The sequence below is a fragment of the Cryptomeria japonica genome, chromosome 8 (assembly GCF_030272615.1).
Source record: "Cryptomeria japonica chromosome 8, Sugi_1.0, whole genome shotgun sequence".
Taxonomy (NCBI): Eukaryota; Viridiplantae; Streptophyta; class Pinopsida; order Cupressales; family Cupressaceae; genus Cryptomeria; species Cryptomeria japonica.
In genome coordinates, this window is record NC_081412.1 from 448614588 (window position 1) to 448632233 (window position 17646).

Below are 17646 nucleotides of genomic sequence, written 5' to 3' on the forward strand. Positions count from 1 at the left end.
ACAAATAGTGACTTGTGAGTTCCATCTCACCGTGTTTTTTCCCATTTGGGTTTCCACGTCAAATATCTTTTGTTATGGTGTTTGTGCTTCTGTGGGTAAATGATTTATTAGCTATTTGGTTTGCATGTTTGTTAACTGGTTTTTCTATTAAACTATTTTACCGGTTTACTACTAGTCTTGTAAAGTGTTTTAGTGTGAAGAGTTTTTGCATACTAATTCACCCCCCCTCTTAGTATTCATCAATAGGTATCAAAGCCTACCTTTCTATAAGTTTAACCAGTTGGAAAGAGATATGGGGAATACACCTTGAGGGAACTTACTCAATGGCTCACTCAGTCTGAGCAAGCCTATGATGATCTTATGGTCAAATACAAGGCATCTCAAGCAAAAAGGAGAGAACATGCAAAAAAGCTGATGGAGCTATCTGAAAATAGTTCTGCAGATGAAGCAGATATGGAAGCCCTAATTGCAGAAGTAAATAAGCTGAATGAATCAAACTCCAACCTGAGAAAGGAGTTGGAAGGACTGACTATCCAGATGTGTCAAGAGCTTGAGAACCGGAGAAAAGCTGAAGACCTAGTGAAAGAAAGAGATTTTGAGATGAGTGCCCTAAGTGCTCAACTCCATGCAAGCAAGGTGGAAAAGGAAGACATGCAAGGAGAACTGAACACTGCCATCTCAGAGAATGAAAACCTGTTGGAAACAAATGTTGCTATTTCCAAAGAACTCTCCGAGTCAAAGGAAATACTTGCTAAGTTCAACAAAAGTACTGTCAAGCTAGAGCAAAAGCTTGAATCTACCAAACCGATCAAGAATACCAATGGACTTGGTTATTCCGGTCATGAGGAAGGTGAGACCTCTGGTACAAATGTTGGAGCATCAAAGGATAAAGGTAAGCAAAATTTTAAACCTGTTTGTTTCAACTATCTTAAAGAAGGACATACTGCTAATGTGTGTAGGAGTAAGGCTTACAATAATTTTCCTTATTTCCTAAATGATAAGCCTAGACCCTATAGATTTGATGGTAATTGTTATGCATGCAACAATTATGGGCATAGAGCATCTGAGTCCAGGTCTGTTATGAATAACACTAGAAGATATCCTTAGATGACCCAAAGAGTTGGTCCTGAAGCTTTTGTGAACTAGAATCACAACCGGTTTAATGCCTTCAATCATCAGCCAAGAAGAGGTGGTTATCAAGCGGCAACTAGATGGAGAGAAAATTGTATTATCTGTCATGGTCATGGTCATACTGCTACAACATGCAGAAGGAAGAATGGAAACATGGACAATGGACCGTGGAGAGCACCTGGATTGGTCTGCTACCACTGCAACAAATCGGGTCACATTGCTAGATTCTCTAGATCAAGAAAGAGCATATCTAATGATATACCGGTCACTCCAAAAGGATACATTGATGTTGACATTGTTCAAGCAGACATGAACAAAATTTGGAAGGAGAAACCAACAGTGTTACAAGAGGAACCAGTTTCTGCACCTAGTGTGGAAATCACAGAACTAGCAAACTAAGCTTCAAGAAAGCTTAGGGGGAGCAAACAACAAAATGTTTCAAACCCCCGATTTTCATCGGTAAAAGACCTTAACCGGTATGTTATACTTGTTGTTTGGCAGAAGATCAAAAATGGTAAAAAGGCAAAATTAGGGTTTATGCCCTAATGGAGGAGCATTAATGACGGTAGGTGAGGACTATGTTTAAAAGCATTTTTGAAATCATTTCTCACTATCAGTTTTTGAGCAAAGAAAGTTTTTCAAAGAGTAGAGCAACGAAAAGATGATTTGAGCAGAGATTTGGAGAAATTGAGAAACCGCGAAGGAGATTCAAATTCAAACTGGAAACGGTCAAGTGGAGAACAGAAAGCAATGATTCAACAACCGACAAAGTGTGAAGTAAAGGAGAATTTGCAAGCACTAATTTCACGTGTTTCAAAAGGTATTTCTTGAGTTCTTAAGGTTTATATCATGTCTTCCGCATCTCATACCAATTCTAGTGCATCTGTCAAGTCTGCAAATTTTATTCAACGGAAGTCCAAGTATAATGCCCTATCACAAGTTCCGGCTAGTGTGATAGTAGAAGAGGGAATCTCTGACTACATAGACTACAAAATAGAAGACCTAGGGTCTCTAGCTATCCACACCCAATTAGGTTTATTTTGCAGCAAAGATAAGAAGATCAAACCGAAATTTAATATTTTAGAGAAGAAAAAGCTCCACAATGTTGTCTACTTCCTGGAAGATTTTACAGAGGATCACATAAGGATCATTCTTAGCAGAGTCTATAGTGATAAGATGTACCTGGAAAGAACACATGACATCACGCCGTAGGCAATTCATGCAGTCACTGAATTCTACAACACATGGGAAGTGCCAACCCTAAGAATGGTAAGAAAAACTGAAATGGCCAAGCTCACCGGTTCAATGAGCGACTCACAAGGCATGATAGTAAATCCTATCAAGGATGATCTGGTGAAGTATGTGTGTATGGTGATTGGATACCAGACATTCTTAGCCAGCAGGATTAACTCTGTATCTGCTACAGTGGTAAATGCTGCTTACCGGATGATAAAGGAGGATGCATCATTTGACCTATGCACCGGTATGCAGAGGCAACTCCTATTGAACCTGAAATCAATCAAACAAGATAATGCACTGAGGTTCAAGTTTGGACAACTATTGGTTGGGTTGTTCTTTTACTTTCAAGGATACTTCCCAGGAGTGGGAGACATTCAGTGGTTTGCGGACCAACCAGTTACCAAACAAATAAAGGAAAGTTTGCAAGTAGTGGGAACCGGTTATCCTGAAGTTCTGAACAAGTATTTTGATAAGTTTAGACAAAAAATGAGCCAAAGGATGAGGATATCAAGAGACATCATCAAGAAATACGAAGACGATATTTGCTTCACCATCCAAGTAGATAAATGCATAATGGAGGCCGTTGAGCCTAGACAGGAAGAAGTGGAGCCAATGGGCTATGAGGTGATGTACGACATTGTAGCGTCATAAATTGTACGCACTTGCTAGGGTGGTACAATTTCACACCTAGTTTAGCACCCGCCTTGGCGCATTTTTCATTTTGCATTGCATTTCCCCTTTAGCACTTAATTAATTAAATTAATTAGGTCTAAGGTTCTATTTTATCATCTCCCATATCATAAAGTTGGGCCCTTTCATTAAAGTGTGCCCTTTTCATTTTATTCCTCCTATACATCATTTAATCAAAAACCCTAATTAGGTCCTATTTTGAACTTGGGGGCTTGATTTTGGGGGTCAAAGCATCTCGAAATCACCTATAACTTCAGGATTCTCTCTAAAATCATCATATCCGACGGCCCTGAAAATTTGGTGAAAAGTTGTCGGGACCATGGCGCCCGGAGTGCAACATGGTCCCGGACATTTTTCCTGAAATTTTAGGAGCACGATCCAATCATAAAATAAAGCTTAACCCCAAGAAATTGGCGGGAGATTCAATCTCTAGGTCGGCCAAAAGTTGGAATTAAGACCTAGGGTTTCATATATAAGAGCTCTCTTTCTTCATTTGAAGGGATCCGATTTTTGTTTTCAGGAACCTCATATGCAGTGAAAGAGCAGATCTTTGAAGACTTCAACAACATTCAACATCCTTCTATCAAGCATTTATCAATTTCATTCATCCATTTAGGGCTTGGAAGACATTGAAGAACAATAGGAGATTACCGACTGAAGATTGGCTTGTACTCCTCCCTTGAGGGTTGGGTATGATTTCATGTTGTTTTCATGTCTTTGCATAAGCTTCAATATATCCTTTATTCATGCTTTAGATCACTTTGCATCTTGATTTAGAGCATTTACATTATCATTTACAAGCAATTAGGGTTTACTTTCTAGGTTGCTCTAGTTTGCTTTCTTGCATTTAAGGACCTTGCACACACACTAGGTCTACACACACAATACATTTTACAATACAACTTGGCTATTCGTGGAGGTGGAAATCACCGAAGTGGGGGTTTGACTAAGGCAAAACCCTATATAGCTGCCCAAACACCTTTTCAGATATAAGTGCAGGTTTCGGGACTCGAACGACGCCGCAAGTTACAGATCCGGAAGAAACAGACGGAGACCGAACTTCACACCAAATTTCAGAGCAAAAGACCAGGACAGGGGCATGGGGCACCCTGGTCCTGCCAGGACAGGGGCGCTGGGCGCCCTGGTCCCTGGGACAGGGGCGCTGGGCGCGCTGGTCCTCCTGACAGACAACATTTTCAGCATTTTTGAAAGCTTTTCCAGAGTGCAAAACAACAGTTTTCAGAGCAGTTTCAGGGGCAGAATCAGGACAGTGGCGCCCGCGCCCCCATCCCGAACATTTCAGTTAGATTTTAACTCCGGGTACGCATTTGCATTCTTGTCTTGTCCTTGTGTTTACAGCTTTCCATCATTTAAGTTCAATTTTGTAATCTTGTTATTAGTTCATACTTGCACTTTGGGGTTAGGGATTGAACTTGCATTATTTCATCTTTCAATTACAACAAAGGAATAGAAATCCTAATAGGTATCCCATGGCTCTCTCTTCCACAAAAATAAGTAGCCAATTGTGTGATACCTCTAGACTCTTTCGTATTCCATAAGTGTGTGGTTGAAAGTGAGATTTGGGCATGTTTGCTTAGTTTCACTTTTTCTCCTACACATTTTGGTGAACCCGACGTGAACTCCAATCTTCTCTAAATTCTGATTTATGTTTTCAAATTTGAGTGTTTATGCTATTTCAAATTCAAATTTGTATTTACAAGTTTTAATTTCTTGCAAGATTCAAAAATTTAGAGGAAATTTTTGCTAAAACCCTAATTTTTCAATTCAAAGTTGAACTTGTGTATAGCTTAATTGGGATCAATAATTTCAAATCTGATTTAGGAACTCATTTGAATCATAAATTTCATTTTCTAAATCTACATTCTAAGTGCTTGCATTGGTTAAAATTGAACATTTCCTTCTATTTTGCATGTGTTATCATTTGAAAGAGGAAAATTGTTGTCATGATGCATTCATTTCATAGATGTGATAATGGGTTAGCTTCCCTTGTTTCAATTTTTCCTTCTTCTAAAGAACCTCCCCCCATCTATAACAACATTTTAGTGCCTAAAAGAGTTGCTACCAATCCCTTTGAGACTCTCCCATGCTCTAAGGATGAAGACTTTAAGAGTGATCTTGACAACTCTCCTAAAATGTGCCCTTCCTATTTAGCTATCCTAGAGGAAGAGAATGATATCATAAACACCTTTCTTAATGTTACTTCACCTTCCCTACATGATGCCTCTCTAAGTGAAAAGGTATTGATGGACATAGACTTATTTTCTCTTAAAGTTGGTCCTTCCAATGGGGGCATGTTGGTGCAACAAGAGGTTATGAACACGTCTTTCAAAGATCTCCTTCCTAAGCATGAATCTTTGGAGAAATATGTTCATGTTCCTCCTAAAAAACACTCCCTTCATGAGGATCCTTTTGTGCAAGAAGATGACATTATCCCTACATTTCCTAGTGATGGCATTTCCTTTTCCAACAAAATTCCCACTAGAGATGATGAATTAATGATAAATGCTTACCCTTCTCCTAAAGTTTGTCTTACCCATAAGCATCCCTTAGAGAAAGAAGATGAAATAATAAGCAATTTCCTTAATTTTCTCTCCCCTAAAGATCATATTGAACATATTTTGAGGAAAGAGGATGAGTTTAACACATCTATTGATGCTCTCCCTTCTAAGGATGAGGAATTAATAAACAATGTTATCTCCTCTCCCAAAATTGAGAATACTTCAAACATTCCTTTCAACAACTTCACTATTTGGGATGAACCATTAGAAGAAGGTGTAGATTATTCTCTCTCCCTTGATAATTTCTCACCTTCCTTGAATCTCAATTATTCTCCCTCTAAAAATAAAGCATCTCCCTCTCCTCAACTTGATTCTACTCATAAGGATACCTTAGTTCAAAGAAAGATGGTTAACATCTCTTTCAAAGATCTCCCTCTCAAAAGCGATACTTTAGAGAGTAATGTTGATCCTTCTCCTACAAAGTTTATTCCCCATGTAGATCCTTTGATGATAAAGGATGATATGACCTTTCCTAGTATTACTTTTCCTACTAGAACATCAATGCCTATCCCTTGTCTCTCTCCTAAAATTGATTTGATCTGTGATAAGATTTTAGTGAAGGAGAAGACTATCAATAATTCTTTCAACACTTTTGTTCATTCTCCTAAACCATCCTCAATCAATTTGATACATGTGAATGAGACACCTAACAAACCTCTCTTCACTGTCCAAGGTGCTTGTCCTTCTCAAAATTATCAACCTTTAAATAAGCCTATCTTAGTGGTTCAAGGTGGTTATGCTAATGATTCTTTTTGCACTCCTAAGAAACCTATTATTACTGTGCAAGGAGGTTATTCTTCTAAGAGCCCTTATGAGTATGCTAAGCAATTAACTAGAGAGAGTTATCATGCGGTTGCCCATACCTATAATACTAGAAATAATAGGCAACCTAATCCTCCTCCAGTTATCCCCACTTCACTTCCTCCTTCTCAACCAATTCTTCCGCAAGCTCCACGTATTTCACAAGTTCTTGGTAAGGAATATGATCTCATAGAACAACTTAAAGCTACCCCTGCTAAGATATCCCTTTGGGATTTGATCCAAACTTCTTCCACTCATCATGGAATGTTACAAGATGCCTTGAAAGATTTGAATGTTCCTCCACCTAATACATCTAGTAATATAGCATCTTTGGTTAACTCTGTGATGAATCCTAAAGCTCAAATTGTGTTTACTCAAGATGAGTTGCCTACTAGTGAAATTCAACAACAATATGATCCCTTGATGATTGTGGTTATCATAAATGACACGGATATAAGACGAACACTGGTAGATAATGGCTCTGGCCTTAATGTGTGTAGCATTAATCTATTGCATAAGATGAATGTGGATACATCCCTTATTGAGCCTGACTCTCATCCCATTCGAGGCTTTGATAATGTGGCTAAGTCTTCATTAGGTATTATCACCTTACCCATCACAGTGGGACCTGTTACTTTGCCTACTCCTATCCATGTTATGTCGGGAAATCTAACATACAACTTGTTATTAGGGAGACCTTGGATTCACAGTATGCAAGCTGTCCCCTCTACATTGCATAGACAAGTCAAATTTATTTATAACAATAAGACATATACCTTGATAGGTGATACTAATCTTCAGGCTTGTTTACAAACATCTACTTCCAAAGGGAGTTCTTCTAAGCCTTCCTCTTCTAGTAATGACTCGTTAAACAAGATACCTATGGATGAATCATCACCCTCTAATAATCAAAATTCTTTGGATAAGTTTAAAGCTCCTGAAGAAGATCCTTCTCGACTTGAGTTTACACATGAAAAGGCTTTTGATCCTGAGAAGGTTCTCGCAGAAGACGATTGGGGATCCCTTGACTTTAATCCCACCTTTGTAGGTGAGTATAGGGTTCCTCCTAGAGATCTTAAAGGTAAAAAGAAGGAAGAAACTAGAGATCAATCAATCTTACCTAAACCTATGAGCAATAATTTTGTGGCTACTTCTCAAACTTCTTCTCCTCACACCTCTAATTATGAAGAGTTTGATTCTTTGTCTTATGAAAAACCACCTTCTCTTCCTGAAATGGTTGATCGTTATGGTCGTGGTTTTTGCATTTTTGCTAAGCATGGGTATCATGGAAATGGTTGTGGTGCTCATGAACAAGGGATAAAAGTTCCTCTAGAGACTAATTTTCACAATTATGCCTTTGGACTTGGCTATAATCCCTGCAAACGCACCAAAGCATCTAAAAGACCATCTCTCAATGTGAATGCTATATTTAGTAGTGATGATGATCTCACTTCAACTAAATCATCTTCTACTTCTATCAACTCTCATTCCCCTCATAAGGAAATCTTGGCAATGAACAAATCTCTTTATGAATCCCCTCAAATTTCTAAATCCACTTATGAATCTTTATCTCCTATTCATCATAAAGTCCTTTCCTCTAGGGATAAGGCTCTAATAAATTACACTCATCCCTCTTCTAAGATTTCATGTGACTTTTCTTCTTCAATTTTTATCACTTTATACATGTTTTTGATCTCACTTATAGTTGAGCATTCAGCATGTCATATTCAAATACCTCATTCAATCTATCATATCTTTAAATAACATTAATGGCTATTATGTTGCTCATCATTATGTGACATTGGTAGCTCATTTACTGGGGGCTCATTGTCATTCATGATGGTACAATTTCAAGTGCAATCATATTTTTTGAAGCAACATAATAGCCTAATTTTCTTGTTCCTATGGGGACAAGAGTGATTTCATACATCTCTTCTTTTGCTTATGTCCAAATCTCTCCCTAGAAGATTGTGTAAGTCCTTCTCATTGAGGCAATGATCGTTCCTTATTTTTACCTAAGGATCCACTTTTTCCTATTTTGTGGATGATGTGGACTTTATTACGTGATGTTATTCCTTGTACGCATTTGTTGTTGTTTGTTCAAGGTGTAAGTCCTTGACTACAACCTCTTTTGCACTTGGTAAAATACATCCATAACGAATTCACTCTCCCAATTGGGTTAAAAGGAGTGTCATCCTTCATTAAGAATCACTTTCACCTCACAAAAGAAGGAAGTATTGCATTCTTATTCTCTTCTTTGTCTTATTCTAGAAGATGTTATATTTGTCCTCTCAGGGATAGGTGTCTTTTTGTACAAAGATCTCTTCTCCTCTAAGGATCTCCTTTACACATATTACAAGATATCCCTTTTCAACTATCTTATCCTTACTTAAAGAGTGCAAAAACTCCCTTGCTTGGATCTATGACATTGTTGCATTTTTTTGGGGTATCTTCTTTTGTGATGAAGGTAGGTATCCTTGTTCTACTTTGCTTATGACATAAACATTACACTTTTTGAGCAATGGGTCATTCTCGGAACCAGAGCACAGACTCTTAGAGCGAGATGTCTCTATTTTTCTTTTATGCAAGGTGATTATTCTCGGAACCAGAGCACAGACTCTTAGAGCGAGATGTCACGCTTTTGTATTATACATATACAGGTTGTAGCATACTCGGGCATAGACTCCTATGAGGTGCTTCTAACCTCCCTTACACACACATGCACGAGGTTGAGTGGAACTAGTGGCATAAGGCTAGACTTTCTCACTCTCCTCCCTTACATGGATCACCTAGACAGACTCTGGGGGCTAGTTTTCCATGTCCTTTTTCCCATGGATCACCTAGACAAGATCTAGGGGTGAGAAGTCCATGTTTTCTCTCTCACTATTCTTCTCATGGATCACCAATGTGTGTATTCATGCTTTTTTTCCTTTCTTTTCTTCTCTTTGCATTTTGTTTCCATTTACATCCTTCATCTCGTGTTAGAGAACTCTCAAATCCTCACACTCTTTGTTGTGTTGGAATTGAGATTTAGTCCTCTTTCTTACCAAATGATTCTCCATTAGTTTTTGATCTCATATCAAATCTTCTTGTGAGCATTTGTCATCAATATTCTTTAACAATTCGAAGTGGTAAACATGATACCCTGTTTCAACTCACTAAAATTAGCAAGCCGAAACAGGGGGGGCATATAGCTACCCTTGAATTTTCATCACCTTCCTTAGTAAGCATTAGGTGATTTTGTGATCTAACGTGTGTTTTGTAGGGTGTGGTTCCTAACTGTGTACTGCAGATACCGCTGGGGGCTTCGTTCGACAGACTTATGGATATATCCTTTTTCAAATAATGTTTACTTTTCTGTACTTTAGCTTGCATATGCACTTAGTGTTCATATGACCGCTAAAGTGGGGGCTAAATGTAGCGTCGTAAATTGTATGCACTTGCTAGGGTTGTACAATTTCACACCTAGTTTAGCACCCGCCCTGGCGCATTTTGCATTTTGCATTGCATTTCCCCTTTAGCACTTAATTAATTAAATTAATTAGGTCTAAGGTTCTATTTTATCATCTCCCATATCATAAAGTTGGGCCCTTTCATTAAAGTGTGCCTTTTTCATTTTATTCCTCCTATACATCATTTAATCAAAAACCCTAATTAGGTCCTATTTTGAACTTGGGGGCTTGATTTCGGGGGTCAAAACATCTCGAAATCACCTGTAACTTCAGGATTCTATCTAAAATCATCATATCCGACGGCCCTGAAAATTTGGTGAAAAGTTGTCGGGACCATGGCGCCCGGAGTGCAACATGGTCCCAGACATTTTTCCTGAAATTTTAGGAGCACGATCCAATCATAAAATAAAGCTTAACCCTAAGAAATTGGCGGGAGATTCAATCTCTAGGTCGGCCAAAAGTTGGAATTAAGACCTAGGGTTTCATATATAAGAGCTCTCTTTCTTCATTTGAAGGGATCCGATTTTTGTTTTCAGGAACCTCATATGCAGCGAAAGAGCAGATCTTTGAAGACTTCAACAACATTCAACATCCTTCTATCAAGAATTTATCAATTTCATTCATCCATTTAGGGCTTGGAAGACATTGAAGAACAATAGGAGATTACCAACTGAAGATTGGCTTGTACTCCTCCCTTGAGGGTTGGGTATGATTTCATGTTGTTTTCATGTCTTTGCATAAGCTTCAATATATCCTTTATTCATGCTTTAGATCACTTTGCATCTTGATTTAGAGCATTTACATTATCATTTACAAGCAATTAGGGTTTACTTTCTAGGTTGCTCTAGTTTGCTTTCTTGCATTTAAGGACCTTGCACACACACTAGGTCTGCACACACAATACATTTTACAATACAACTTGGCTATTCGTGGAGGTGGAAATCACCGAAGTGGGGGTTTGACTAAGGCAAAACCCTATATAGCTGCCCAAACACCTTTTCAGATATAAGTGCAGGTTTCGGGACTCAGACGACGCCGCAAGTTACAGATCCGGAAGAAGAAGACGGAGATCGAACTTCACACCAAATTTCAGAGCAAAAGACCAGGACAGGGGCGTGGGGCGCCCTGGTCCTGCCAGGACAGCGGCGCTGGGTGCCCTGGTCCCTAGGACAGTGGCGCCCGTGCCCCCATCCCAAACATTTCAGTCAGATTTGAACTCTGGGTATGCATTTGCATTCTTGTCTTGTCCTTGTGTTTACAGCTTTCCATCATTTAAGTTCAATTCTGTAATCTTGTTATTAGTTCATACTTGCACTTTGGGGTTAGGGATTGAACTTGCATCATTTCATCTTTCAATTACAACAAAGGAATAGAAATCCTAATAGGTATCCCATGGCTCTCTCTTCCACAAAAAGAAGTAGCCAATTGTGTGATACCTCTAGGCTCTTTCGTATTCCATAAGTGTGTGGTTGAAAGTGAGATTTGGGCATGTTTGCTTAGTTGCACTTTTTCTCCTACACAGACATGCTGGAAGGGTATGCCTCTACCCTTATTGCCTCACCGCTTGATCCTAAGGCAAAGAGAACTGGCACCTACCTAGAGAGGATAGCACCAGTCGAGGAACCCTCTATGAAGAAATGAAAAGAACTTGCAGTAAAGAAGGCAAAGGCAGTGCCTGCAGCATCAGTATTAGTTACTACTGCAACTCCAAAAGTGACCAAGCAGTCACCAGCCAAAAAGAAACCAGAAGCAGCACCGACTAAAGTCTTTGAGAGGAAAAGGAAGACAAAAAGCAACTCTCCAGACTCAGAAGAAACTATGTCTGAGGAGCAACCCAAGAAGGCGAGACAGACAAGAAAGAAGACAAAGAATGAACCAGCATCATCTACACTGGTAAATATTGATATCTCCTCCTACAAATCTTTGACACTTTTAGGGTTCCCATAGATACTAAGAGGGGGGGGTGAATCAGTATCTAACCTGTAATGTAATTTTCTTAAGACAAAACATGCAGAACATAAAGTAACATTATACCGGTATGCAAGAATTAATGTAATTAACAGAATCAAAAACATCCACATGAAAAGAACACCATAACACAAGATGTTTAACGAGGAAACTTGGTGTGGGAAAAACCTCGGTGGGATTTGTGACCCATAATATTCACTTACTGGCCAATAAGAGAATATTACTTACAATAGGGGCCTGCACATGCAGGAAGGCCAACTGCCTAGAGCACACTGCTCAGTAAGAAGTCACACTGACTTACAATGAGGATTAAGTTAATCCAATATTCTGTACTGCTTTACAATAGCATCTTCAATGCCAGATTTAGTACTGATTCTTTCTCTATTCTTTACATATACCCTTGACCTATAATTCACACATTAGGTCTGCCTAATAATTTTCTTTTTGCTCATTATCATATCTCTACAAATGTCTATAATGATCTCCTTTATATACAAGAGTCATTTTACAATTTGCCAAGTCAGCTTACAATAATTAACAAAATATTACATATCAAAAATCCTGTCGGCCTCTGTGTTGGTATACATCTTTTCTTCTATGTTGGTGTACATCTTTTCTTCTGTGTTGATGCTGGTGTAGAGTGGTCTTGCTGATGTCAATGCACTGTCTTGTTTGAATAATGATTTGTCGATAGAATGTCTTGCCGGTGCCATAGGATTTCAAGGTTGCCATCAATGACAAAACCTTCAATCACACACAATGTCTCATTGGAGTGTCCATATGCCAACAATCTCCCCCTTTGGCATTGATGGCAACACTCATGAGAAATTTCAAAAAGATATCCAAAAATGTGTAGACCAAAAAATTTACCAAAAAAAATGAGGGACTCCCCCTGAGCATATGATCCCTGTGTTTTGAATTTTCTCATCCTACTACTCCCCCTTTGGCATCAATGACAAAGGTTAGTAGAGTTTGTAGTTATACCAGTCCATAACCTCAACCTTATAGTTGGGTAGTTATTATCTGAAAAAGATCGCCCAAAATTAAGTTTATACTATCCATAAACTTTTTGCTATCTTTTATTGCGGTTTCAGTTCTCTTCACAGTGCCGGTGAGATGCTACAATTGTTCTGCCAGTGTTTTACTTCCCAGTGTTAATACCTCTGAGATTTCCTTCCGTAGAGATGCTAGATAATCCAATCTTGGACTCAGTTTGGATCTCAAGTATTTTGCCTTATTTATTATTGTCTCTTTCTCTTTCTCCTATTTAAGTAATTCTGTCTCAAAATTTGCTAACTTATCTTCAAAAATAGATAATGAATCCAGTGAGTTGACAAAATTATCTACAAGCTTGTTTATCTCTTCCTGTGTCTTGCTTATCTTCTTGTCTACATCTATAGTCAGGAAGTTTGTTTTGCATGTGTCTTTGTATAGGTTTTTGTACTCTTTTAACAAACTACACAGTTCTGGTAGAAGTGTGTCAAAATCTCTGTTACACTTCTTAATTCCTTCCTCAAAGAATTTTTGTTTCTCCTTTTCTACAATGTCCTTTACAGATTCTACCTTTATTTGCTCAATATTTCTAGAAATGTATTTACACAGTGTATCTAATTGTCCTGAAGAATCTTTATTATCTATATTACAATTAGGAGCTATTGTTTTCAAAAATGGAATTGAATCATCTATTGCTTTGTAAGCTTGTGAGCTATAGTCAGTTATTTTCTTGATGGATTCAAGTAATACCTTAGTCACATTTGTTAACTTTGATGGTGACCCAACAAACTGAGTACCGGTGGAAGTGAGCATGCTTGTATTAACCTCTGGTAGGTCAGTTTGTGTCTGCATTTCCTTTAGCACTGGTTTTCCTACTTCATTTCTTACCGGTGGCATCTGTTCTAAAACCTTTAGCTCTGTCGGTTTCTCTATTTGTGCTTCAAATTCCATCTTTTTCCCTATATCCACTGTCAGTTGCTCTATATTTCCTATTACCAGAGGCTCTTTGGCTATATCTGATTTTACACGGGTCTTTATCAACTGTTATGTTGATCTTTTGGGTATCAACATTTACAGTGAATAGGACTTCAGGATTTGTATTGCCATCCTCTGTATCCATACTTTCAGTTGCCGGTTGGTTTTCAAGGATTGTAATTTTTACAGGTGGAGGTAGATTATCTTTAATCTTTATGCTTGGAGGTCCACCAACTTTCCCTTTCCCTTTGTCCTTTTGATATACCTTAATAGGCTTGGGATTCCTATATTCTTCTTGTTTTCCTTTTTCAACCAAAAATATGTCCCAACCATCTTTTGTTTCCTCTGAAACCTCTGTAACTCTACCTTCCATCAGTGAAATTTGCCGGTGTGCAGTGGAAAAAACTGTCCGGTTAGCCTGAGCTATCAGATCATCAATTTCTTTTGGAGAGTTTACCAGATATACTGCAAGTAGTTTTCTATTTTTATTTTCTTGTCCAGTTCAATTACTCCTTGCCTTCTGGCCTCAAGCCTTTTGTATAAGTCATCAGGAATTTCATTTAAGACTTGCAACAAAAACTTTTTAAACATGTCCATGTGTAATATTACACTCTCCTCAACTTACCTTTTCTCATCAGCCGATAGGGTGTCATAAATTTTCCCTATGTTCTTCAGTTTTCCTTCCTTTGTGATCTCATTTAACAAAATTTCTAGAGGTGCCAAGTCAGTTGTTGTCTTTTTCTTTTTCTTAGGGGTTAGCTTCTTTTTAGGTGTGACCTTTCTGACCAGAGATCTCATAGCTTGTTACTTTTGCCTTGTCCTTCTAGGTGAAGGAGTGGTTGCCAGTGAGGGATCTCTTTTCCTAACAACTCTTTTAAAATTTGCTGGCATATCTCCTTCTGAGGAAGTACCTACCGGTGATAGATGAGCTTCAAGTTGTGGGGCTGCCAACTCATCTTCAATTATGCCGGTTTTCTTTAATATATCTTCCTTTATGGCTTTTGCTTGTCTGGATCCTTTTCTCACACCTCAACCTTTTTCACTCTTTTCTTTGATTGAATTTGGCTTTCTATGGTTTCAGCACTACCAAATATTTCTTCTTTAGGTTCATTGGGGGCTTTCAGAAGTGCTTTGGCATAAGTTTCCACTATGTGGTCATCTGTTTCATAGCCCATTTCTGTTACCCAGATTGTCCTAGGGATGACTGCTTCCATCCATATTTCATCCTTTTTGATAACAAAGCATATATCATCTTTGTATTTGTCTACAATCTTCTGTGATAACCTTGTCCTTTTTTTCATTTTTGTTTTTAGTACTTGGAAAAAGTCATGAATGATATTTTCCTTATTGTCGCCCATGGTATTGAATAGTTCTATCAGTTGCTTTCCTACCAGTATGTCATATCTGAAATCTTTATATCCTATACCGGGAACTTGTTTTGTTATATGAAGCATTAGACACACTAATAGATTTCCAAATCTGAAGGTTCCTTTCTTATCCTTCTTCATCTTCCCAAGGTTGTCTATCAGTTCATCCTTTAGCCATTCACAGATGTCAATTTTTGCATTGTCTGTTATTATGTCATAAGCACTCTTGATGCATAAACTTGAAACTGAGTTGAGTCTATTGGCATGAGTGGCTTTGTAACCTAATATCATGCTTATGAATCTCACATTTGTATCATTTACATCATTAACCCTTAAAGATCTTTTATCAGGCGTTGCACCTATTAGGTCAATGACTAAATCATTTGAAACTTTCTTGTTTTTATCTGGTCTTTTATCAGTGGCCGGTAACCGTGTGACAACCTTTACCACTTGCTTGGTGATCTTATGAATTATATCTAACCAGAAAAATTCTCCATGAACTCTGCTTAATACTATCCTAATTACATCCTTAGGAAATTCAGGAATACTAAGGATTTCTATGAATCCTAGGGTTTCAATGATTTTGTGTTCAGCTTTGATATTGCCGGTATCATCGCATATCTCAGTTTTGTACATGGTTTTGATTTCCTTATCTCCTAGCTCTTCAATATTGCAGTGACTATACATTCTAGGGTCTTCAGCATATACAACACCTTTAGGGATTTGAGAGAATGCACCTAAGGTATCATCTTTCTTTTCTATTTCGGGGACCAACTGAAATATGGGCCTACGTCTTTTAATTACTTCCACAACAGTAGGGTTCGCTATGTATTCAATTGCAGAGGAGGATGCCATGATAAAATACCTTTTTTTCTATCTTGGATGAATGATTGCTTGGAGTGTGCTTGCTTCTTGCTCAAAATGCCTTAGCTCGGAAATCTTCTTGCTCTCTGAAAGTTTGAAATCATGGTGAAATGAAATGGAGCCAAAACCTTATTTTTATAAAGTCTTTTTCGTTACCTACCACATTAATTGCTTGCCGGTAATGTATTAGCTTAACTTTATTTGCCGGTTATGAATGATTTTCAACTTCTTTTCTCTAACCGAGGGAATAATAGCACATGTGTCATTAGATTGTCAAACCCTCAAGATAATTTTCTTCAATTAGATGAAGAACTTCCTATCGGTGGAGCACTGCCCTGTCCTGTCGGTGGAGCATTTGTTGGTTCTACTGGTGGAGGAGTATTCCCAATAGTTAGATCAACTTTTCTAATCCATTGCTTTGAGAATTCTTTCTTAACCTCTTCAACCTTTTCTTTACCTTTCAAGCTAGTACTTTTGTTGTCTACCGATGTACCTTTACTTCTACAAAAGTTAGCAATATGACCAATCTTGTTACATGCATAACAAGTTACATTATTATTCTGAATAGATTTACCATAACCTATGCTGGTTTGTGTCTGTTTTGATTTGATAAATGTCCAAATCTTCCACAAACATAACATCTTACATTCATTTTGTAGTTTTTTAGAGTTATGACCAACTTTATTGCATTTGGAGCATTGACCGATGGGAGGATTGATATTCTGATAATTCTGAGATCTACATTCGTTTGCCCTATGACCATATTTATTATAGTTAAAGAATTTTCCATTGAATTTATAAGTATTAGGAGGTCTTACCAGTTTCCTGTGATCCTGAGTATTTGTAGTACTAGAGCTTTCTCCAACTTTAAATCCAATTCCAGAAGTGTCACCTTTTGGTTTTTGATTCTTCAACAAGGTACCAAGTTCTTCTGAGCTTTTCTTGAATTTTTCTTTGTGTTGATTTGCAGTTTCCAATTCCCTTTCCAAGATTTCTTTTTGTCTCATTAGTTCATTCGAGTCATTCTGAGTATGCATCAGATCTGTCTTCAACATGTCATTTTCATAGCTAAGTCTTGTGTTCTCATTTGCTGCATCACTTAGTCTTCTGGTCAATTCTTCTTCATTCTTCTTGTTGTCCTCAATCTCTTTGCAAAATCTCATAGTCATATCCTGCATTTCATTTTTTGTTGTCATGATCTCTTGTTTCAATTTGCTTATCATATCATTAAGTGAGTCCTTTTCATCATTCTCATTTTGCAATTTTGCACAAAGTTCTCTTCTCTTATTTCTTGTAATAGTAAGATTTTCTTGAAGTGCCTGAATGATATCCTGAGCTGCTTTTAAATCATCTTCTAATTTGATATTTTTCAACTTCTCTACATCATAGTCAGTAAGAGCTCCTTCAAGTTGCTTCATCAGATTTTCCATTTTTACCAGTGTCAAGATCTTCCTCAAGCTGTTAGGCTTCTAAAAATAGAGGACCAGGCTTTGATACCAATTGTTAGGGTTCCCACAGATACTGAGAGGGGGGGGGCTGAATCAGTATCTGACCTATAATGTAATTTTCTTAAGACAAAACATGCAG